Source organism: Rhinoderma darwinii, chromosome 10 (genome assembly GCF_050947455.1).
Source record: "Rhinoderma darwinii isolate aRhiDar2 chromosome 10, aRhiDar2.hap1, whole genome shotgun sequence".
Classification (NCBI taxonomy): Eukaryota; Metazoa; Chordata; class Amphibia; order Anura; family Rhinodermatidae; genus Rhinoderma; species Rhinoderma darwinii.
The window spans coordinates 4,403,376-4,431,296 of NC_134696.1; the positions used below are offsets into that span (position 1 = coordinate 4,403,376).

Consider the following 27,921-nt stretch of genomic DNA (forward strand, 5'->3'; position numbering starts at 1 on the left):
ATAACCACATAGTGACTGAATAATACCCCCATACTGTTACTGAATAATACCGCCACACCATAACCACATAGTGACTGAATAATACCACCATACTGTTACTGAATAATACCACCACACCATAACTACATAGTGACTGAATAATACTCCCATACTGTTACTGAATAATACCACCATACTGTTACTGAATAATACCGCCACACCATAACCACATAGTGACTGAATAATACCCCCATACTGTTACTGAATAATACCTCCACACCATAACCACATAGTGACTGAATAATACCCCCATACTGTTACTGAATAATACCCCATACTGTTACTGAATAATACCCCCATACTGTTACTGAATAATACCCCCATACTGTTACTGAATAATACCCCATACTGTTACTGAATAATACCCCCATACTGTTACTGAATAATACCCCATACTGTTACTGAATAATACCCCCATACTGTTACTGAATAATACCCCCATACTGTTACTGAATAATACCCCCATACTGTTACTGAATAATACCCCCATACAGTTACTGAATAATACCCCCATACTGTTACTGAATAATACCTCCATACTGTTACTGAATAATACCCCATACTGTTACTGAATAATACCTCCATACTGTTACTGAATAATACCTCCATACTTTTACTGAATAATACCCCCATACTGTTACTGAATAATACCTCCATACTGTTACTGAATAATACCCCATACTGTTACTGAATAATACCTCCATACTGTTACCGAATAATACCCCATACTGTTACTGAATAATACCTCCAAACTGTTACTGAATAATACCCCATACTGTTACTGAATAATACCCCTTACTGTTACTGAATAATACCCAATACTGCTACTGAATAATACCCCCCATACTGTTACTGAATAATACCGCCATAGTGTTACTGAATAATACCCCATACTGTTACTGAATAATACCCCATACTGTTACTGAATAATACCCCCACACCATAACCATAGTGACTGAATAATACCCCCATACTGTTACAAATAATACCCCATACTGTTACTGAATAATACCCCCATACTGTTACTGAATAATACCGTCACACCATAACCACATAGTGACTGAATAATACCCCCATACTGTTACTGAATAATACCTCCACACCATAACCACATAGTGACTGAATAATACCCCCATACTGTTACTGAATAATACCGCCACACCATAACCACATAGTGACTGAATAATACCACCATACTGTTACTGAATAATACCACCACACCATAACTACATAGTGACTGAATAATACTCCCATACTGTTACTGAATAATACCACCATACTGTTACTGAATAATACCGCCACACCATAACCACATAGTGACTGAATAATACCACCATACTGTTACTGAATAATACCACCACACCATAACTACATAGTGACTGAATAATACTCCCATACTGTTACTGAATAATACCCCCATACTGTTACTGAATAATACCCCCATACTGTTACTGAATAATACCCCATACTGTTACTGAATAATACCACCATACTGTTACTGAATAATACCCCATACTGTTACTGAGTAATATTCCCATACTGTTACTGAATAATACCTCCACACCATAACCACATAGTGACTGAATAATACCCCCATACTGTTACTGAATAATACTGCCACACCATAACCACATAGTGACTGAATAATACCCCCATACTGTTACTGAATAATACCTCCACACCATAACCACATAGTGACTGAATAATACCCCCATACTGTTACTGAATAATACTGCCACACCATAACCACATAGTTACTGAATAATACCCCCATACGGTTACTGAATAATACCTCCACACCATAACCACATAGTGACTGAATAATACCCCCATACTGTTACTGAATAATACCACCACACCATAACCACATAGTGACTGAATAAAACCCCCACACCATAACCACATAGTGACTGAATAATACCCCCATATTGTTACTGAATAATACCGCCACCCCATAACCACATAGTGACTGAATAATACCACCATACTGTTACTGAATAATACCACCACACCATAACTACATAGTGACTGAATAATACCCCCATACTGTTACTGAATAATACCTCCACACCATAACCACATAGTGACTGAATAATACCCCCATACTGTTACTGAATAATACCACCACACCATAACCACATAGTGACTGAATAATACCCCCATACTGATACTGAATAATACCTCCACACCATAACCACATAGTGACTGAATAATACTCCCATACTGTTACTGAATAATACCGCCACACCATAACCACATAGTGACTGAATAATACCACCATACTGTTACTGAATAATACCACCACACCATAACTACATAGTGACTGAATAATACTCCCATACTGTTACTGAATAATACCCCCATACTGTTACTGAATAATACCCCCATACTGTTACTGAATAATACCCCATACTGTTACTGAATAATACGACCATACTGTTACTGAATAATACCCCATACTGTTACTGAGTAATATTCCCATACTGTTACTGAATAATACCTCCACACCATAACCACTTAGTGACTGAATAATACCCCCATACTGTTACTGAATAATACTGCCACACCATAACCACATAGTGACTGAATAATACCCCCATACTGTTACTGAATAATACCGCCACACCATAACCACATAGTGACTGAATAATACCACCATACTGTTACTGAATAATACCGCCACACCATAACTACATAGTGACTGAATAATACCCCATACTGTTACTGAATATTACCGCCACACCCTAACCACATAGTGACTGAATAATACTCACATACTGTTACTGAATAATACCCCCATACTGTTACTGAATAATACCCCCATACTGTTACTGAATAATACCCCATACTGTTACTGAATAATACCACCATACTGTTACTGAATAATACCCCATACTGTTACTGAATATTACCGCCACACCCTAACTACATAGTGACTGAATAATACTCCCATACTGTTACTGAATAATACCCCCATACTGTTACTGAATAATACCCCCATACTGTTACTGAATAATACCACCATACAGTTACTGGATAATACCCCATACTGTTACTGAATAATATCCCCATACTGTTACTGAATAATACCTCCACACCATAACCACATAGTGACTGAATAATACCCCCATACTGTTACTGAATAATACTGCCACACCATAATCACATAGTGACTGAATAATACCCCCATACTGATACTGAATAATACCTCCACACCATAACCACATAGTGACTGAATAATACCCCCATACTGTTACTGAATAATACCTCCACACCATAACCACATAGTGACTGAATAATACCCCCATACTGTTACTGAATACCGCCACACCATAACCACAGTGACTGAATAATACCCCCATACTGTTACTGAATAATACCGCCATACTGTTACTGAATAATACTCCCATACTGTTACTGAATAATACCCCCATACTGTTACTGAATAATACCCCCATACTGTTACTGAATAATGCCCCATACTGTTACTGAATAATACCCCCATACTGTTACTGAATAATACCTCCACACCATAACCACATAGTGACTGAATAATACCCTCAAACTGTTACTGAATAATACCTCCACACCATAACCACATAGTGACTGAATAATACCCCCATACTGTTACTGAATAATACCTCCACACCATAACCACATAGTGACTGAATAATACCCCATACTGTTACTGAATAATACCGCCACACCAAAACCACATAGCGACTGAATAATACCCCCATACTGTTACTGAATAATACCGCCACACCATAACCACATAGTGACTGAATAATACCCCCATACTGTTACTGAATAATACCGCCACACCATAACCACATAGTGACTGAATAATACCACCATACTGTTACTGAATAATACCACCACACCATAACTACATAGTGACTGAATAATACTCCCATACTGTTACTGAATAATACCCCCATACTGTTACTGAATAATACCCCCATACTGTTACTGAATAATACCCCATACTGTTACTGAATAATACCACCATACTGTTACTGTATAATACCCCATACTGTTACTGTATAATAACCCATACTGTTACTGAATAATATCCCCATACTGTTACTGAATAATACCTCCACACCATAACCACATAGTGACTGAATAATACCACCATACTGTTACTGAATAATACTGCCACACCATAACCACATAGTGACTGAATAATACCCCCATACTGTTACTGAATAATACCTCCACACCATAACCACATAGTGACTGAATAATACCCCCATACGGTTACTGAATAATACCTCCACACCATAACCACATAGTGACTGAATAATACCCCCATACTGTTACTGAATAATACCTCCACACCATAACCACATAGTGACTGAATAATACCCCCATACTGTTACTGAATACCGCCACACCATAACCACAGTGACTGAATAATACCCCCATACTGTTACTGAATAATGCCGCCATACTGTTACTGAATAATACCCCCATACTGTTACTGAATAATACCCCCATACTGTTACTGAATAATGCCCCATACTGTTACTGAATAATACCCCCATACTGTTACTGAATAATACCTCCACACCATAACCACATAGTGACTGAATAATACCCCCATACTGTTACTGAATAATACCTCCGCACCATAACCACATAGTGACTGAATAATACCCACATACTGTTACTGAATAATACCTCCGCACCATAACCACATAGTGACTGAATAATACCCCCATACTGTCACTGAATAATACTGCCACACCATAACCACATAGTGACTGAATAATACCCCCATACTGTTACTGAATAATACCACCACACCATAACCACATAGTGACTGAATAATACCCCCATACTGTTACTGAATAATACCACCACACCATAACCACATAGTGACTGAATAATACCCCCATACTGTTACTGAATAATACCTCCACACCATAACCACATAGTGACTGAATAATACCCCCATACTGTTACTGAATAATACCCCATACTGTTACTGAATAATACCTCCATACTGTTACTGAATAATACCCCATACTGTTACTGAATAATACCCCCATAATGTTAGTGAATAATACCCCATACTGTTACTGAATAATACCCCCATACTGTTACTGAATAATACCCCCATACTGTTACTGAATAATACCCCCATACTGTTACTGAATAATACCCCCATACAGTTACTGAATAATACCCCCATACTGTTACTGAATAATACCTCCATACTGTTACTGAATAATACCCCATACTGTTACTGAATAATACCTCCGTACTGTTACTGAATAATACCTCCATACTTTTATTGAATAATACCCCCATACGGTTACTGAATAATACCCCATACTGTTACTGAATAATACCTCCATACTGTTACCGAATAATACCCCATACTGTTACTGAATAATACCTCCAAACTGTTACTGAATAATACCCCATACTGTTACTGAATAATACCCCTTACTGTTACTGAATAATACCCAATACTGCTACTGAATAATACCCCCCATACTGTTACTGAATAATACCGCCATAAAGTTACTGAATAATACCCCATACTGTTACTGAATAATACCCCATACTGTTACTGAATAATACCCCCACACCATAACCATAGTGACTGAATAATACCCCCATACTGTTACAAATAATACCCCATACTGTTACTGAATAATACCCCCATACTGTTACTGAATAATACCGTCACACCATAACCACATAGTGACTGAATAATACCCCCATACTGTTACTGAATAATACCTCCACACCATAACCACATAGTGACTGAATAATACCCCCATACTGTTACTGAATAATACCGCCACACCATAACCACATAGTGACTGAATAATACCACCATACTGTTACTGAATAATACCACCACACCATAACTACATAGTGACTGAATAATACTCCCATACTGTTACTGAATAATACCACCATACTGTTACTGAATAATACCCCCATACTGTTACTGAATAATACCCCATACTGTTACTGAATAATACCACCATACTGTTACTGAATAATACCCCATACTGTTACTGAGTAATATTCCCATACTGTTACTGAATAATACCTCCACACCATAACCACATAGTGACTGAATAATACCCCCATACTGTTACTGAATAATACTGCCACACCATAACCACATAGTGACTGAATAATACCCCCATACTGTTACTGAATAATACCTCCACACCATAACCACATAGTGACTGAATAATACCCCCATACTGTTACTGAATAATACTGCCACACCATAACCACATAGTTACTGAATAATACCCCCATACGGTTACTGAATAATACCTCCACACCATAACCACATAGTGACTGAATAATACCCCCATACTGTTACTGAATAATACATCCACACCATAACCACATAGTGACTGAATAATACCACCATACTGTTACTGAATAATACCACCACACCATAACTACATAGTGACTGAATAATACTCCCATACTGTTACTGAATAATACCCCCATACTGTTACTGAATAATACCGTCACACCATAACCACATAGTGACTGAATAATACCCCCATACTGTTACTGAATAATACCTCCACACCATAACCACATAGTGACTGAATAATACCCCCATACTGTTACTGAATAATACCGCCACACCATAACCACATAGTGACTGAATAATACCACCATACTGTTACTGAATAATACCACCACACCATAACTACATAGTGACTGAATAATACTCCCATACTGTTACTGAATAATACCACCATACTGTTACTGAATAATACCGCCACACCATAACCACATAGTGACTGAATAATACCCCCATACTGTTACTGAATAATACCTCCACACCATAACCACATAGTGACTGAATAATACCCCCATACTGTTACTGAATAATACCCCATACTGTTACTGAATAATACCCCCATACTGTTACTGAATAATACCCCCATACTGTTACTGAATAATACCCCATACTGTTACTGAATAATACCCCCATACTGTTACTGAATAATACCCCATACTGTTACTGAATAATACCCCCATACTGTTACTGAATAATACCCCCATACTGTTACTGAATAATACCCCCATACTGTTACTGAATAATACCCCCATACAGTTACTGAATAATACCCCCATACTGTTACTGAATAATACCTCCATACTGTTACTGAATAATACCCCATACTGTTACTGAATAATACCTCCATACTGTTACTGAATAATACCTCCATATTTTACTGAATAATACCCCCATACTGTTACTGAATAATACCTCCATACTGTTACTGAATAATACCCCATACTGTTACTGAATAATACCGTCACACCATAACCACATAGTGACTGAATAATACCCCCATACTGTTACTGAATAATACCTCCACACCATAACCACATAGTGACTGAATAATACCCCCATACTGTTACTGAATAATACCGCCACACCATAACCACATAGTGACTGAATAATACCACCATACTGTTACTGAATAATACCACCACACCATAACTACATAGTGACTGAATAATACTCCCATACTGTTACTGAATAATACCACCATACTGTTACTGAATAATACCGCCACACCATAACCACATAGTGACTGAATAATACCCCCATACTGTTACTGAATAATACCTCCACACCATAACCACATAGTGACTGAATAATACCCCCATACTGTTACTGAATAATACCCCATACTGTTACTGAATAATACCCCCATACTGTTACTGAATAATACCCCCATACTGTTACTGAATAATACCCCATACTGTTACTGAATAATACCCCCATACTGTTACTGAATAATACCCCATACTGTTACTGAATAATACCCCCATACTGTTACTGAATAATACCCCCATACTGTTACTGAATAATACCCCCATACTGTTACTGAATAATACCCCCATACAGTTACTGAATAATACCCCCATACTGTTACTGAATAATACCTCCATACTGTTACTGAATAATACCCCATACTGTTACTGAATAATACCTCCATACTGTTACTGAATAATACCTCCATACTTTTACTGAATAATACCCCCATACTGTTACTGAATAATACCTCCATACTGTTACTGAATAATACCCCATACTGTTACTGAATAATACCTCCATACTGTTACCGAATAATACCCCATACTGTTACTGAATAATACCTCCAAACTGTTACTGAATAATACCCCATACTGTTACTGAATAATACCCCTTACTGTTACTGAATAATACCCAATACTGCTACTGAATAATACCCCCCATACTGTTACTGAATAATACCGCCATAGTGTTACTGAATAATACCCCATACTGTTACTGAATAATACCCCATACTGTTACTGAATAATACCCCCACACCATAACCATAGTGACTGAATAATACCCCCATACTGTTACAAATAATACCCCATACTGTTACTGAATAATACCCCCATACTGTTACTGAATAATACCGTCACACCATAACCACATAGTGACTGAATAATACCCCCATACTGTTACTGAATAATACCTCCACACCATAACCACATAGTGACTGAATAATACCCCCATACTGTTACTGAATAATACCGCCACACCATAACCACATAGTGACTGAATAATACCACCATACTGTTACTGAATAATACCACCACACCATAACTACATAGTGACTGAATAATACTCCCATACTGTTACTGAATAATACCACCATACTGTTACTGAATAATACCGCCACACCATAACCACATAGTGACTGAATAATACCACCATACTGTTACTGAATAATACCACCACACCATAACTACATAGTGACTGAATAATACTCCCATACTGTTACTGAATAATACCCCCATACTGTTACTGAATAATACCCCCATACTGTTACTGAATAATACCCCATACTGTTACTGAATAATACCACCATACTGTTACTGAATAATACCCCATACTGTTACTGAGTAATATTCCCATACTGTTACTGAATAATACCTCCACACCATAACCACATAGTGACTGAATAATACCCCCATACTGTTACTGAATAATACTGCCACACCATAACCACATAGTGACTGAATAATACCCCCATACTGTTACTGAATAATACCTCCACACCATAACCACATAGTGACTGAATAATACCCCCATACTGTTACTGAATAATACTGCCACACCATAACCACATAGTTACTGAATAATACCCCCATACGGTTACTGAATAATACCTCCACACCATAACCACATAGTGACTGAATAATACCCCCATACTGTTACTGAATAATACCACCACACCATAACCACATAGTGACTGAATAAAACCCCCACACCATAACCACATAGTGACTGAATAATACCCCCATATTGTTACTGAATAATACCGCCACCCCATAACCACATAGTGACTGAATAATACCACCATACTGTTACTGAATAATACCACCACACCATAACTACATAGTGACTGAATAATACCCCCATACTGTTACTGAATAATACCTCCACACCATAACCACATAGTGACTGAATAATACCCCCATACTGTTACTGAATAATACCACCACACCATAACCACATAGTGACTGAATAATACCCCCATACTGATACTGAATAATACCTCCACACCATAACCACATAGTGACTGAATAATACTCCCATACTGTTACTGAATAATACCGCCACACCATAACCACATAGTGACTGAATAATACCACCATACTGTTACTGAATAATACCACCACACCATAACTACATAGTGACTGAATAATACTCCCATACTGTTACTGAATAATACCCCCATACTGTTACTGAATAATACCCCCATACTGTTACTGAATAATACCCCATACTGTTACTGAATAATACCACCATACTGTTACTGAATAATACCCCATACTGTTACTGAGTAATATTCCCATACTGTTACTGAATAATACCTCCACACCATAACCACTTAGTGACTGAATAATACCCCCATACTGTTACTGAATAATACTGCCACACCATAACCACATAGTGACTGAATAATACCCCCATACTGTTACTGAATAATACCTCCACACCATAACCACATAGTGACTGAATAATACCCCCATACTGTTACTGAATAATACTGCCACACCATAACCACATAGTTACTGAATAATACCCCCATACGGTTACTGAATAATACCTCCACACCATAACCACATAGTGACTGAATAATACCCCCATACTGTTACTGAATAATACCACCACACCATAACCACATAGTGACTGAATAATACCCCCACACCATAACCACATAGTGACTGAATAATACCCCCATACTGTTACTGAATAATACCGCCACCCCATAACCACATAGTGACTGAATAATACCACCATACTGTTACTGAATAATACCACCACACCATAACTACATAGTGACTGAATAATACCCCCATACTGTTACTGAATAATACCTCCACACCATAACCACATAGTGACTGAATAATACCCCCATACTGTTACTGAATAATACCACCACACCATAACCACATAGTGACTGAATAATACCCCCATACTGATACTGAATAATACCTCCACACCATAACCACATAGTGACTGAATAATACTCCCATACTGTTACTGAATAATACCACCATACTGTTACTGAATAATACCCCCATACTGTTACTGAATAATACCACCACACCATAACCACATAGTGACTGAATAATACCCCCATACTGTTACTGAATAATACCTCCACACCATAACCACATAGTGACTGAATAATACCCCCATACTGTTACTGAATAATACCTCCACACCATAACTACATAGTGACTGAATAATACTCCCATACTGTTACTGAATAATAAACCAAGAAAATATGATCGACTTCAGCACACAGTATTTGAAAAATTGTACAAATTTTTATTAAATAACAGACATGAGACAATTAAAAAATAGAACAGGGGATGAGTCACACAACAATAAGACGTCAAAATCAGTAAAAAAACGGGTATGTGTATAGTGTCACCGTGTACATGTTAGTTTATAACAGCAGAAGTGAAACATGCATAGGATAAGATCGAGAAATAATATTCAATTGAGATCAGGGCTGATTAGGGCCAAGTAAGTCCAAAGACGACAAGAATATAGTCATAATTAAATGAACTGCTGATAATGGGAACGAAATCTATATAAGATCAAAAAGGTAAGTACGGATCACAGATATATAGCAGTACCATATCTCAGATAAACTTAAAGTCAATGGATGATCAAGAGTAATAAACAATCAGGGCCAAATAGGGCCAAGTATGTCCAGAGGCAAAAGAAATGTAGTCGTAAGGAAATACAGCACTGGTAATGATAACGATCACTATGTAACACACAAAGGGTAAGTACGAATCGCAAATATGCAGCAATCCCATAACTCAGATCGATTTGAAGTCAATGGATGATCAAAAATAATAAGCACGGTCAAACAGCAACTGCTAAACAGGACAAAAGATAGAGAACATACCGGTGGACATGATGTAAGAAGAGACGTCTGAACCCGACGCGCGTTTCGGCGACTGCCTTCGTCTTGTTTTCTGCAGTAAAAGACCTACACATCTTTGGTCGCTCGCTCATTTTTAAAAAATGGTTTGACAAACCAGCGGACAGCGAAATTTTTCCAACATCAGAGGAACAGCAGGCACTCAAAGCACTAGAGGACCTCCTAGATGAGCACAAGACTGATACAGGTAATATTCCAGCATGCATTCGCATAAAATCCAAGAAATTTCCTGCTCTCAGTTTATGCCCTGCGGTGGATCTTTTTATTAAGTCAGTAACTCAAGAATTTTTGAATATCCCAAGACATATTAAAGATGATAACCTAACCCCCTCAGAGAGAAGCAGCCTTAAACAATTACAAAAAATCAATGATGTGGTTTTCAAGGCAGCGGATAAAGGGGGTAATGTGGTGGTTTGGCCATGTACCATGTACGAGGCAGAGGCGAGTAGACAGCTGAGGGACAAACAATGTTATAAGAAACTAACCTTCAACCCTCTGTTGTCCTTCAGATCAGAATTACAAGCCAAACTTCTACAAGCTGTAGAAGAAAATATTATTTCAAAAGAACTAAATTTGGCACTTTCAACTGACGAACCTACCATACCAACCCTCTATCTGCTGCCTAAGATCCACAAAAATGAGAAAATTCCACCTGGAAGGCCTATCATGTCAGGTAGGGGGAGTCTCACTGAGGGGATTTGCAAGTTTATTGACTTTCATCTCAAAAACTTAGTTATTAATCTACCCTCATACATTCGCGACACGGCTGACCTGTTACAAAAGATCAGCGGCGTCAGTATTGACAGTGACATGCTCCTTGTCACCATCGATGTAGAGTCACTTTACACGTGCATCAAGCATGAAGACGGGATCAGGGCAGTCAAATATTTTTTATCTATGTCAGAATTGGAAAAACCCCTTTGCTCGTTCATCGCCCAGATGCTTGAGTACATTTTAACACATAATTTCTTTGTGTTTAATGGTTGTTTCTACCTACAGCTCCAGGGAACGGCTATGGGGCAGCATGTGCACCATCTTATGCCAACGTCTTCCTGGGGCTGTGGGAGAGGAACCTCTTCTCGGGTGACCGGGGTGACTCAATGGCGCGGGTCGTCTTCTGGGCCCGCTACATTGATGACATCCTGGTCATCTGGAAGGGTACATACGCTGAACTTGATGTATTCATGACTGGACTGAATACCAATGATGCAAATCTAAAATTCACTTTTAAAGCACATCCCAGCTGTGTGGATTTCTTGGATGTCAAAATCTGTGCAGATGAACAGGGTTTCCTCCACAGTGATGTTTTCCGCAAGGAAACCTCTGTGAATGCATTATTACATTCCTCCTCATCTCATCCTGTACAGACTATCCAAGCGATCCCTATTGGACAATTTTTACGAATAAGGAGAATTTGTTCCTCTGACTCATTATTCGAAAGACAAGCAGATGACCTTAAAGACCGTTTTTTGGAACGGGGATACAGCATGCGATCCATCAAAAAAGCCTATCAAAGGGCGAAACGTACACCTAGGGACGACCTGCTATTCCCAAAAAAAAGGCCAGATAAATACAGTCAGGTAAGATTCATTACTGGGTATCATTCCCGTTGGCCACAAATGAGAGAAATCTTAAAGAGGTACTGGCCCATTTTACTGACTGATCCTACTTTAGACAGATTTATCACGAAACACCCCAGTGTTACAGCTAGACGATCTAAAAATATCAAAGATTATCTCGTCAAAAGCCACTATGACCCAACAAAAACAAAATATCCATTCGGGACTAAGGGTCCAAAATGGGGTTGCAAGCCTTGTGGACAATGTGTTGCTTGTCCCAATATAGAAAGAACTAACACCTTCACTGATGCCTCTGGCTGTAAAATCTTTAATATCACCCACTCCATCACATGTTCCACTAAAGCTGTTGTGTACTATGCGGTCTGTCCCTGTCCTAAAATTTATGTCGGTCTTACCTCCAGAGAATTGAAGGTCCGTGTACGTAAGCACATGGCCGACATCAGGCGAGCATCAGGGGCAGAGGATCTGGAGAACTTGAAACCTGTGGCCCGGCATTTTAAAACGCATCACTCGTGCGACCCCTCTAAATTAAAGGTGAGGGGAATTGACCACATCATATGCGGTATGAGAGGTGGGGCCATAAAATAAAAGCTCGCACAATGCGAAACTCGCTGGATCTGGACCCTTGGGACAATGTTTCCACATGGATTGAATGAATCTTTGAGCTACGCTCCGTTTCTGTAGCCATTGACTCCTTATGTGGGTCTTGGTTTTTATCCTTTCCTCATTTTTGTTGTCACTTTTTAGCATTAACTACCCTTTCTCTTTGTCCATTTTTGTACACAGATTCAGGTCACCATTCCATGAGTCTATTCAGGAGACCATCGATTGGACTTCAGTCAAACGTTTTAACAAGAGAGAACAAGAATAAGAATCTGTATTATATATATCTTGTTCGTGTTTGTATACACATTTTCTACTTTGTGATTTTTAACACTAATATTAAATATAATAACATTACGTTTCAATATGTTTTTCTTCAACATATATACAGGGATTACATTACAACAGTGACTTTGGTCATTTTTCTTACATTTTTTGGTATATACTCCTCTGTATATTTGTGTATTCACATGTTTTTATCTCTGGTATGTTTTTCACATGATACATGATTGCATTCTCGCGCAAAAGAAACAAATACCTTATAAATGCTATTTACTCATGCAGTTATACCCATATAAACCTCTTTTCTCTCCTGCTTAAGACGTCGCTTTGTGCATTTAACATATGTCTTGGTACAGCTGTTCTTTCAGTGACAGTGTCTCCTGTACCCAACAAAGTGCCTCTTTTCATATAGTTTATTCTACAGCAATTTATCAATACTTAGATGTTAATTAGTAGTTTTCATTCAGCGTCACTCACACTATTGGCCTCATAATCTCTTTTGGCACCGTCTACACCTGTATGCTTGCGTCCTCACGTTCATTCATGTATTAATATTCCTGCATTATTTTTCTAATTCACTTATTCATAAACTACCCTTCACATAATTTTCACCTCATCACATTCACCTTTATGTTTTGCCCTTCCTTCACTCTTTTTGATATTTTCACCCATTCATACTCACTGTTCATTCACTCATCAATTCATCCATTATCGTTTATCATTTTTTCAACAATCACTCTTCTGTCTCGGTGCCGGCACCTTTTTAGGCCGTTTCATCTTCACTTTCTATCTTATATGGATCCAGTCATGTGGCACCTCGTCACTTACACTCTATTTACATTATCTAATCTATACACTTCACTTCCGTTTAATACATTGCTGGCCTGGATATGATGTGTGGTAGTGCGCTGATGGTATTTACATTTCGTTACGTTATACTCTTCGGGGGGGGAGTGGCTCTGGCCTTTTCCAGCCGCTGTCTGCAATTGGAGTAGGATGTGGGGGGCGTGGTCAGTCCCCGCCGCCTCACATCCTCTCTGATGACGTGGCTTAGGAAGTGGGGCAGCGCCATCTTTGTACCCCGCATCAGACGCCGTTTTCCTCCATCCTGTCCATGTCATTTTTTCCTCTACTTTTTCTTTTCCCCTACTGCTTAGACTCATTGATTACATGGCCTGTGTACTATATATAGGTGGGCATGGGTAGTCCTGACCCTAACCCCGGACGAAGGCAGTCGCCGAAACGCGCGTCGGGTTCAGACGTCTCTTCTTACATCATGTCCACCGGTATGTTCTCTATCTTTTGTCCTGTTTAGCAGTTGCTGTTTGACCGTGCTTATTATTTTTGATCATCCATTGACTTCAAATCGATCTGAGTTATGGGATTGCTGCATATTTGCGATTCGTACTTACCCTTTGTGTGTTACATAGTGATCGTTATCATTACCAGTGCTGTATTTCCTTACGACTACATTTCTTTTGCCTCTGGACATACTTGGCCCTATTTGGCCCTGATTGTTTATTACTCTTGATCATCCATTGACTTTAAGTTTATCTGAGATATGGTACTGCTATATATCTGTGATCCGTACTTACCTTTTTGATCTTATATAGATTTCGTTCCCATTATCAGCAGTTCATTTAATTATGACTATATTCTTGTCGTCTTTGGACTTACTTGGCCCTAATCAGCCCTGATCTCAATTGAATATTATTTCTCGCTCTTATCATATGCATGTTTCACTTCTGCTGTTATAAACTAACATGTACACGGTGACACTATACACATACCCGGTTTTTTACTGATTTTGACGTCTTATTGTTGTGTGACTCATCCCCTGTTCTATTTTTTAATTGTCTCATGTCTGTTATTTAATAAAAATTTGTACAATTTTTCAAATACTGTGTGCTGAAGTCGATCATATTTTCTTGGTTTATTCTCATGTTAATTGTTGATCGATGCACCAAGTATATCTTGGTTTTCACTCAGGATTCAATATAGTGCATACAATATAGTCAGCAACGATGCTCTACAGTTTATTAGCTCTTTGAGCACTATTTTGTATTGAATTCTGTCTGTTGGTATTCTATTGGTTTGTTACTGAATAATACCCCCATACTGTTACTGAATAATACCCCCATACTGTTACTGAATAATACCCCCATACTGTTACTGAATAATACCCCATACTGTTACTGAATAATACTCCCATACTGTTACTGAGTAATATTCCCATACTGTTACTGAATAATACCTCCACACCATAACCACATAGTGACTGAATAATACCCCCATACTGTTACTGAATAATACCCCCATACTGTTACTGAATAATACCTCCACACCATAACCACATAATGACTGAATAATACCCCCATACTGTTACTGAATAATACTGCCACACCATAACCACATAGTGACTGAATAATACCCCCATACTGTTACTGAATAATACCTCCACACCATAACCACATAGTGACTGAATAATACCCCCATACTGTTACTGAATAATACTGCCACACCATAACCACATAGTTACTGAATAATACCCCCATACGGTTACTGAATAATACCTCCACACCATAACCACATAGTGACTGAATAATACCCCCATACTGTTACTGAATAATACATCCACACCATAACCACATAGTGACTGAATAATACCCCCATACGGTTACTGAATACCGCCACACCATAACCACAGTGACTGAATAATACCCCCATACTGTTACTGAATAATGCCGCCATACTGTTACTGAATAATACTCCCATACTGTTACTGAATAATACCCCCATACTGTTACTGAATAATACCCCCATACTTTTACTGAATAATGCCCCATACTGTTACTGAATAATACCCCCATACTGTTACTGAATAATACCTCCACACCATAACCACATAGTGACTGAATAATACCCCCATACTGTTACTGAATAATACCTCCAGACCATAACCACATAGTGACTGAATAATACCCCCATACTGTTACTGAATAATACCACCACACCATAACCACATAGTGACTGAATAATACCCCCATACGGTTACTGAATAATACCCCCATACTGTTACTGAATAATACCCCCATACTGTTACTGAATAATACCCCATACTGTTACTTAATAATACCCCATACTGTTACTGAATAATACCCCATACTGTTACTGAATAATACCCCCATACTGTTACTGAATAATACCCCATACTGTTACTGAATAATACCCCCATACTGTTACTGAATAATACCCCCATACTGTTACTGAATAATACCCCCATACTGTTACTGAATAATACCCCCATACTGTTACTGAATAATACCCCCATACTGTTACTGAATAATACCCCATACTGTTACTGAATAATACCCCCATACAGTTACTGAATAATACCCCATACTGTTACTGAATAATACCCCCATACTGTTACTGAATAATACCCCCATACTGTTACTGAATAATACCCCATACTGTTACTGAATAATACCTCCATACTGTTACTGAATAATACCTCCATACTTTTACTGAATAATACCCCCATACTGTTACTGAATAATACCTCCATACTGTTACTGAATAATACCCCATACTGTTACTGAATAATACCTCCATACTGTTACTGAATAATACCCCATACTGTTACTGAATAATACCTCCAAACTGTTACTGAATAATACCCCATACAGTTACTGAATAATACCCCATACTGTTACTGAATAATACCCAATACTGCTACTGAATAATACCCCCCATAGTGTTACTGAATAATACCCCCATACTGTTACTGAATAATACCCCATACTGTTACTGAATAATACCCCCACACCATAACCATAGTGACTGAATAATACCCCCATACTGTTACTGAATAATACCCCATACTGTTACTGAATAATACCCCCATACTGTTACTGAATAATACCGTCACACCATAACCACATAGTGACTGAATAATACCCCCATACTGTTACTGAATAATACCACCACACTATAACCACATAGTGACTGAATAATACCCCCATACTGTTACTGAATAATACCACCACACCATAACCACATAGTGACTGAATAATACCCCCATACTGTTACTGAATAATACCTCCACACCATAACCACATAGTGACTGAATAATATCCCCATACTGTTACTGAATAATACCTCCACACCATAACCACATAGTGACTGAATAATATCACCATACTGTTACTGAATAATACCTCTACACCATAACCACATAGTGACTGAACAATACCCCCATACTGTTACTGAATAATACCGCCACACCATAACCATGGTGACTGAATAATACCCCCATACTGTTACTGAATAATACCGCCACACCATAACCACATAGTGACTGAATAATATCCCCATACTGTTACTGAATAATACCACACCATATCCACATAGTGACTGAATAATACCGCCATACTGTTACTGGATAATACCTCCACACCATAACCACAGTGACTGAATAATATCCACATACTGTTACTGAATAATACCGTCACACCATAACCACATAGTGACTGAATAATACCCCCATACTGTTACTGAATAATACCACCACACCATAACCACATAGTGACTGAATAATACCCCCATACTGTTACTAAATAATACCACCACACCATAACCACATAGTGACTGAATAATACCCCCATACTGTTACTGAATACCTCCACACCATAACCACATAGTGACTGAATAATACCCCCATACTGTTATTGAATAATAGCTCCACACCATAACCACATAGTGACTGAATAATACCCCCATACTGTTACTGAATAATACCACCACACCATAACCACATAGTGACTGAATAATACCCCCATACTGTTACTGAATAATACCTCCACACCATAACCACATAGTGACTGAATAATACCCCCATACTGTTACTGAATATTACCGCCACACCATAACCACAGTCACTGAATAATACCCCCATACTGTTACTGAATAATACCACCACACCATAACCACATAGTGACTGAATAATACCCCCATACTGTACTGAATAATACCTCCGCACCATAACCACATAGTGACTGAATAATACCCCCATACTGTTACTGAATAATACCGCCACACCATAACCACATAGTGACTGAATAATACCCCCATACTGTTATTGAATAATAGCTCTACACCATAACCACATAGTGACTGACTAATACCCCCGTACTGTTACTAAATAATACCACCAAACCATAACCACATAGTGACTGAATAATACCCCCATACTGTTACTGAATAATACCACCACACCATAACCACATAGTGACTGAATAATACCCCCATACTGTTACTGAATATTACCGCCCACACCATAACCACATAGTCACTGAATAATACCCCCATACTGTTACTGAATAATACCACCAAACCATAACTACATAGTGACTGAATAATACCCCCATACTGTTACTGAATAATACCGCCACACCATAACCACAGTGACTGAATAATACCCCCATACTGTTACTGAATAATGCCGCCATACTGTTACTGAATAATACCCCCATACTGTTACTGAATAATACCCCCATACTGTTACTGAATAATGCCCCATACTGTTACTGAATAATACCCCCATACTGTTACTGAATAATACCTCCACACCATAACCACATAGTGACTGAATAATACCCCCATACTGTTACTGAATAATACCTCTGCACCATAACCACATAGTGACTGAATAATACCCACATACTGTTACTGAATAATACCTCCGCACCATAACCACATAGTGACTGAATAATACCCCCATACTGTTACTGAATAATACTGCCACACCATAACCACATAGTTACTGAATAATACCCCCATACGGTTACTGAATAATACCTCCACACCATAACCACATAGTGACTGAATAATACCCCCATACTGTTACTGAATAATACATCCACACCATAACCACATAGTGACTGAATAATACCCCCATACGGTTACTGAATACCGCCACACCATAACCACAGTGACTGAATAATACCCCCATACTGTTACTGAATAATGCCGCCATACTGTTACTGAATAATACTCCCATACTGTTACTGAATAATACCCCCATACTGTTACTGAATAATACCCCCATACTGTTACTGAATAATGCCCCATACTGTTACTGAATAATACCCCCATACTGTTACTGAATAATACCTCCACACCATAACCACATAGTGACTGAATAATACCCCCATACTGTTACTGAATAATACCTCCAGACCATAACCACATAGTGACTGAATAATACCCCCATACTGTTACTGAATAATACCACCACACCATAACCACATAGTGACTGAATAATACCCCCATACGGTTACTGAATAATACCCCCATACTGTTACTGAATAATACCCCCATACTGTTACTGAATAATACCCCATACTGTTACTGAATAATACCCCATACTGTTACTGAATAATACCCCATACTGTTACTGAATAATACCCCCATACTGTTACTGAATAATACCCCATACTGTTACTGAATAATACCCCCATACTGTTACTGAATAATACCCCCATACTGTTACTGAATAATACCCCCATACTGTTACTGAATAATACCCCCATACTGTTACTGAATAATACCCCCATACTGTTACTGAATAATACCCCATACTGTTACTGAATAATACCCCCATACAGTTACTGAATAATACCCCATACTGTTACTGAATAATACCCCCATACTGTTACTGAATAATACCCCCATACTGTTACTGAATAATACCCCATACTGTTACTGAATAATACCTCCATACTGTTACTGAATAATACCTCCATACTTTTACTGAATAATACCCCCATACTGTTACTGAATAATACCTCCATACTGTTACTGAATAATACCCCATACTGTTACTGAATAATACCTCCATACTGTTACTGAATAATACCCCATACTGTTACTGAATAATACCTCCAAACTGTTACTGAATAATACCCCATACAGTTACTGAATAATACCCCATACTGTTACTGAATAATACCCAATACTGCTACTGAATAATACCCCCCATACTGTTACTGAATAATACCGCCATAGTGTTACTGAATAATACCCCCATACTGTTACTGAATAATACCCCATACTGTTACTGAATAATACCCCCACACCATAACCATAGTGACTGAATAATACCCCCATACTGTTACTGAAAAATACCCCATACTGTTACTGAATAATACCCCCATACTGTTACTGAATAATACCGTCACACCATAACCACATAGTGACTGAATAATACCCCCATACTGTTACTGAATAATACCACCACACTATAACCACATAGTGACTGAATAATACCCCCATACTGTTACTGAATAATACCACCACACCATAACCACATAGTGACTGAATAATACCCCCATACTGTTACTGAATAATACCTCCACACCATAACCACATAGTGACTGAATAATATCCCCATACTGTTACTGAATAATACCTCCACACCATAACCACATAGTGACTGAATAATATCACCATACTGTTACTGAATAATACCTCTACACCATAACCACATAGTGACTGAATAATACCCCCATACTGTTACTGAATAATACCGCCACACCATAACCATGGTGACTGAATAATACCCCCATACTGTTACTGAATAATACCGCCACACCATAACCACATAGTGACTGAATAATATCCCCATACTGTTACTGAATAATACCACACCATATCCACATAGTGACTGAATAATACCGCCATACTGTTACTGGATAATACCTCCACACCATAATCTCAGTGACTGAATAATATCCACATACTGTTACTGAATAATACCGTCACACCATAACCACATAGTGACTGAATAATACCCCCATACTGTTACTGAATAATACCACCACACCATAACCACATAGTGACTGAATAATACCCCCATACTGTTAATAAATAATACCACCACACCATAACCACATAGTGAGTGAATAATACCCCCATACTGTTACTGAATACCTCCACACCATAACCACATAGTGACTGAATAATACCCCCATACTGTTATTGAATAATAGCTCCACACCATAACCACATAGTGACTGAATAATACCCCCATACTGTTACTGAATAATACCACCACACCATAACCACATAGTGACTGAATAATACCCCCATACTGTTACTGAATAATACCTCCACACCATAACCACATAGTGACTGAATAATACCCCCATACTGTTACTGAATAATACTGCCACACCATAACCACATAGTTACTGAATAATACCCCCATACGGTTACTGAATAATACCTCCACACCATAACCACATAGTGACTGAATAATACCCCCATACTGTTACTGAATAATACATCCACACCATAACCACATAGTGACTGAATAATACCCCCATACGGTTACTGAATACCGCCACACCATAACCACAGTGACTGAATAATACCCCCATACTGTTACTGAATAATGCCGCCATACTGTTACTGAATAATACCTCCACACCATAACCACATAGTGACTGAATAATACCCCCATACTGTTACTGAATAATACATCCACACCATAACCACATAGTGACTGAATAATACCCCCATACGGTTACTGAATACCACCACACCATAACCACATAGTGACTGAATAATACCCCCATACTGTTACTGAATAATACCTCCACACCATAACCACATAGTGACTGAATAATATCCCCATACTGTTACTGAATAATACCTCCACACCATAACCACATAGTGACTGAATAATATCACCATACTGTTACTGAATAATACCTCTACACCATAACCACATAGTGACTGAATAATACCCCCATACTGTTACTGAATAATACCGCCACACCATAACCATGGTGACTGAATAATACCCCCATACTGTTACTGAATAATACCGCCACACCATAACCACATAGTGACTGAATAATATCCCCATACTGTTACTGAATAATACCACACCATATCCACATAGTGACTGAATAATACCGCCATACTGTTACTGGATAATACCTCCACACCATAATCTCAGTGACTGAATAATATCCACATACTGTTACTGAATAATACCGTCACACCATAACCACATAGTGACTGAATAATACCCCCATACTGTTACTGAATAATACCACCACACCATAACCACATAGTGACTGAATAATACCCCCATACTGTTAATAAATAATACCACCACACCATAACCACATAGTGAGTGAATAATACCCCCATACTGTTACTGAATACCTCCACACCATAACCACATAGTGACTGAATAATACCCCCATACTGTTATTGAATAATAGCTCCACACCATAACCACATAGTGACTGAATAATACCCCCATACTGTTACTGAATAATACCACCACACCATAACCACATAGTGACTGAATAATACCCCCATACTGTTACTGAATAATACCTCCACACCATAACCACATAGTGACTGAATAATACCCCCATACTGTTACTGAATAATACTGCCACACCATAACCACATAGTTACTGAATAATACCCCCATACGGTTACTGAATAATACCTCCACACCATAACCACATAGTGACTGAATAATACCCCCATACTGTTACTGAATAATACATCCACACCATAACCACATAGTGACTGAATAATACCCCCATACAGTTACTGAATACCGCCACACCATAACCACAGTGACTGAATAATACCCCCATACTGTTACTGAATAATGCCGCCATACTGTTACTGAATAATACTCCCATACTGTTACTGAATAATACCCCCATACTGTTACTGAATAATACCCCCATACTGTTACTGAATAATGTCCCATACTGTTACTGAATAATACCCCCATACTGTTACTGAATAATACCTCCACACCATAACCACATAGTGACTGAATAATACCCCCATACTGTTACTGAATAATACCTCCAGACCATAACCACATAGTGACTGAATAATACCCCCATACTGTTACTGAATAATACCACCACACCATAACCACATAGTGACTGAATAATACCCCCATACGGTTACTGAATAATACCCCCATACTGTTACTGAATAATACCCCCATACTGTTACTGAATAATACCCCATACTGTTACTGAATAATACCCCATACTGTTACTGAATAATACCCCATACTGTTACTGAATAATACCCCCATACTGTTACTGAATAATACCCCATACTGTTACTGAATAATACCCCCATACTGTTACTGAATAATACCCCCATACTGTTACTGAATAATACCCCCATACTGTTACTGAATAATACCCCCATACTGTTACTGAATAATACCCCCATACTGTTACTGAATAATACCCCATACTGTTACTGAATAATACCCCCATACAGTTACTGAATAATACCCCATACTGTTACTGAATAATACCCCCATACTGTTACTGAATAATACCCCCATACTGTTACTGAATAATACCCCATACTGTTACTGAATAATACCTCCATACTGTTACTGAATAATACCTCCATACTTTTACTGAATAATACCCCCATACTGTTACTGAATAATACCTCCATACTGTTACTGAATAATACCCCATACTGTTACTGAATAATACCTCCATACTGTTACTGAATAATACCCCATACAGTTACTGAATAATACCTCCAAACTGTTACTGAATAATACCCCATACAGTTACTGAATAATACCCCATACTGTTACTGAATAATACCCAATACTGCTACTGAATAATACCGCCCATACTGTTACTGAATAATACCGCCATAGTGTTACTGAATAATACCCCCATACTGTTACTGAATAATACCCCATACTGTTACTGAATAATACCCCCACACCATAACCATAGTGACTGAATAATACCCCCATACTGTTACTGAATAATACCCCATACTGTTACTGAATAATACCCCCATACTGTTACTGAATAATACCGTCACACCATAACCACATAGTGACTGAATAATACCCCCATACTGTTACTGAATAATACCACCACACTATAACCACATAGTGACTGAATAATACCCCCATACTGTTACTGAATAATACCACCACACCATAACCACATAGTGACTGAATAATACCCCCATACTGTTACTGAATAATACCTCCACACCATAACCACATAGTGACTGAATAATATCCCCATACTGTTACTGAATAATACCTCCACACCATAACCACATAGTGACTGAATAATATCACCATACTGTTACTGAATAATACCTCTACACCATAACCACATAGTGACTGAATAATACCCCCATACTGTTACTGAATAATACCGCCACACCATAACCATGGTGACTGAATAATACCCCCATACTGTTACTGAATAATACCGCCACACCATAACCACATAGTGACTGAATAATATCCCCATACTGTTACTGAATAATACCACACCATATCCACATAGTGACTGGATAATACCCCCATACTGTTACTGAATAATACCACCACACCATAACCACATAGTGACTGAATAATACCCCCATACTGTTACTAAATAATACCACCACACCATAACCACATAGTGACTGAATAATACCCCCATACTGTTACTGAATACCTCCACACCATAACCACATAGTGACTGAATAATACCCCCATACTGTTATTGAATAATAGCTCCACACCATAACCACATAGTGACTGAATAATACCCCCATACTGTTACTGAATAATACCACCACACCATAACCACATAGTGACTGAATAATACCCCCATACTGTTACTGAATAATACCTCCACACCATAACCACATAGTGACTGAATAATACCCCCATACTGTTACTGAATATTACCGCCACACCATAACCACAGTCACTGAATAATACCCCCATACTGTTACTGAATAATACCACCACACCATAACCACATAGTGACTGAATAATACCCCCATACTGTTACTGAATAATACCTCCGCACCATAACCACATAGTGACTGAATAATACCCCCATACTGTTACTGAATAATACCGCCACACCATAACCACATAGTGACTGAATAATACCCCCATACTGTTATTGAATAATAGCTCTACACCATAACCACATAGTGACTGACTAATACCCCCGTACTGTTACTAAATAATACCACCACACCATAACCACATAGTGACTGAATAATACCCCCATACTGTTACTGAATAATACCACCACACCATAACCACATAGTGACTGAATAATACCCCCATACTGTTACTGAATATTACCGCCACACCATAACCACATAGTCACTGAATAATACCCCCATACTGTTACTGAATAATACCACCAAACCATAACCACATAGTGACTGAATAATACCCCCATACTGTTACTGAATAATACCGCCACACCATAACCACAGTGACTGAATAATACCCCCATACTGTTACTGAATAATGCCGCCATACTGTTACTGAATAATACCCCCATACTGTTACTGAATAATACCCCCATACTGTTACTGAATAATGCCCCATACTGTTACTGAATAATACCCCCATACTGTTACTGAATAATACCTCCACACCATAACCACATAGTGACTGAATAATACCCCCATACTGTTACTGAATAATACCTCCGCACCATAACCACATAGTGACTGAATAATACCCCCATACTGTTACTGAATAATACTGCCACACCATAACCACATAGTGACTGAATAATACCCCCATACTGTTACTGAATAATACCACCACACCATAACCACATAGTGACTGAATAATACCCCCATACTGTTACTGAATAATACCACCACACCATAACCACATAGTGACTGAATAATACCCCCATACTGTTACTGAATAATACCACCACACCATAACCACATAGTGACTGAATAATACCCCCATACTGTTACTGAATAATACCCCATACTGTTACTGAATAATACCCCCATACTGTTACTGAATAATACCCCCATACTGTTACTGAATAATACCCCATACTGTTACTGAATAATACCCCCATACTGTTACTGAATAATACCCCATACTGTTACTGAATAATGCCCCCATACTGTTACTGAATAATACCCCCATACTGTTACTGAATAATACCCCCATACTGTTACTGAATAATACCCCCATACAGTTACTGAATAATACCCCCATACTGTTACTGAATAATACCTCCATACTGTTACTGAATAATACCCCATACTGTTACTGAATAATACCTCCATACTGTTACTGAATAATACCTCCATACTTTTACTGAATAATACCCCCATACTGTTACTGAATAATACCTCCATACTGTTACTGAATAATACCCCATACTGTTACTGAATAATACCTCCATACTGTTACCGAATAATACCCCATACTGTTACTGAATAATACCTCCAAACTTTTACTGAATAATACCCCATACTGTTACTGAATAATACCCCTTACTGTTACTGAATAATACCCAATACTGCTACTGAATAATACCCCCCATACTGTTACTGAATAATACCGCCATAGTGTTACTGAATAATACCCCCATACTGTTACTGAATAATACCCCATACTGTTACTGAATAATACCCCCACACCATAACCATAGTGACTGAATAATACCCCCATACTGTTACAAATAATACCCCATACTGTTACTGAATAATACCCCCATACTGTTACTGAATAATACCGTCACACCATAACCACATAGTGACTGAATAATACCCCCATACTGTTACTGAATAATACCTCCACACCATAACCACATAGTGACTGAATAATACCCCCATACTGTTACTGAATAATACCGCCACACCTTAACCACATAGTGACTGAATAATACCACCATACTGTTACTGAATAATACCACCACACCATAACTACATAGTGACTGAATAATACTCCCATACTGTTACTGAATAATACCACCATACTGTTACTCAATAATTCTGCCACACCATAACCACATAGTGACTGAATA

At 38.2% G+C, this 27,921-nt stretch overlaps 2 long non-coding RNA genes across 3 annotated transcripts in view; both read left to right on the forward strand.

The window, feature by feature from the left end:
* The window catches only part of LOC142661711 (uncharacterized), a 74,603-nt gene that overhangs the window by 44,878 nt on the left and 1,804 nt on the right, over positions 1-27,921 (forward strand). The window lies entirely within an intron of this gene.
* Positions 12,143-15,874, forward strand: LOC142661712 (uncharacterized). Its single transcript, XR_012850799.1, has 4 exons — positions 12,143-12,228; positions 12,923-13,135; positions 13,537-13,669; positions 13,922-15,874. It is a non-coding gene; the product is annotated as an uncharacterized LOC142661712 (long non-coding RNA).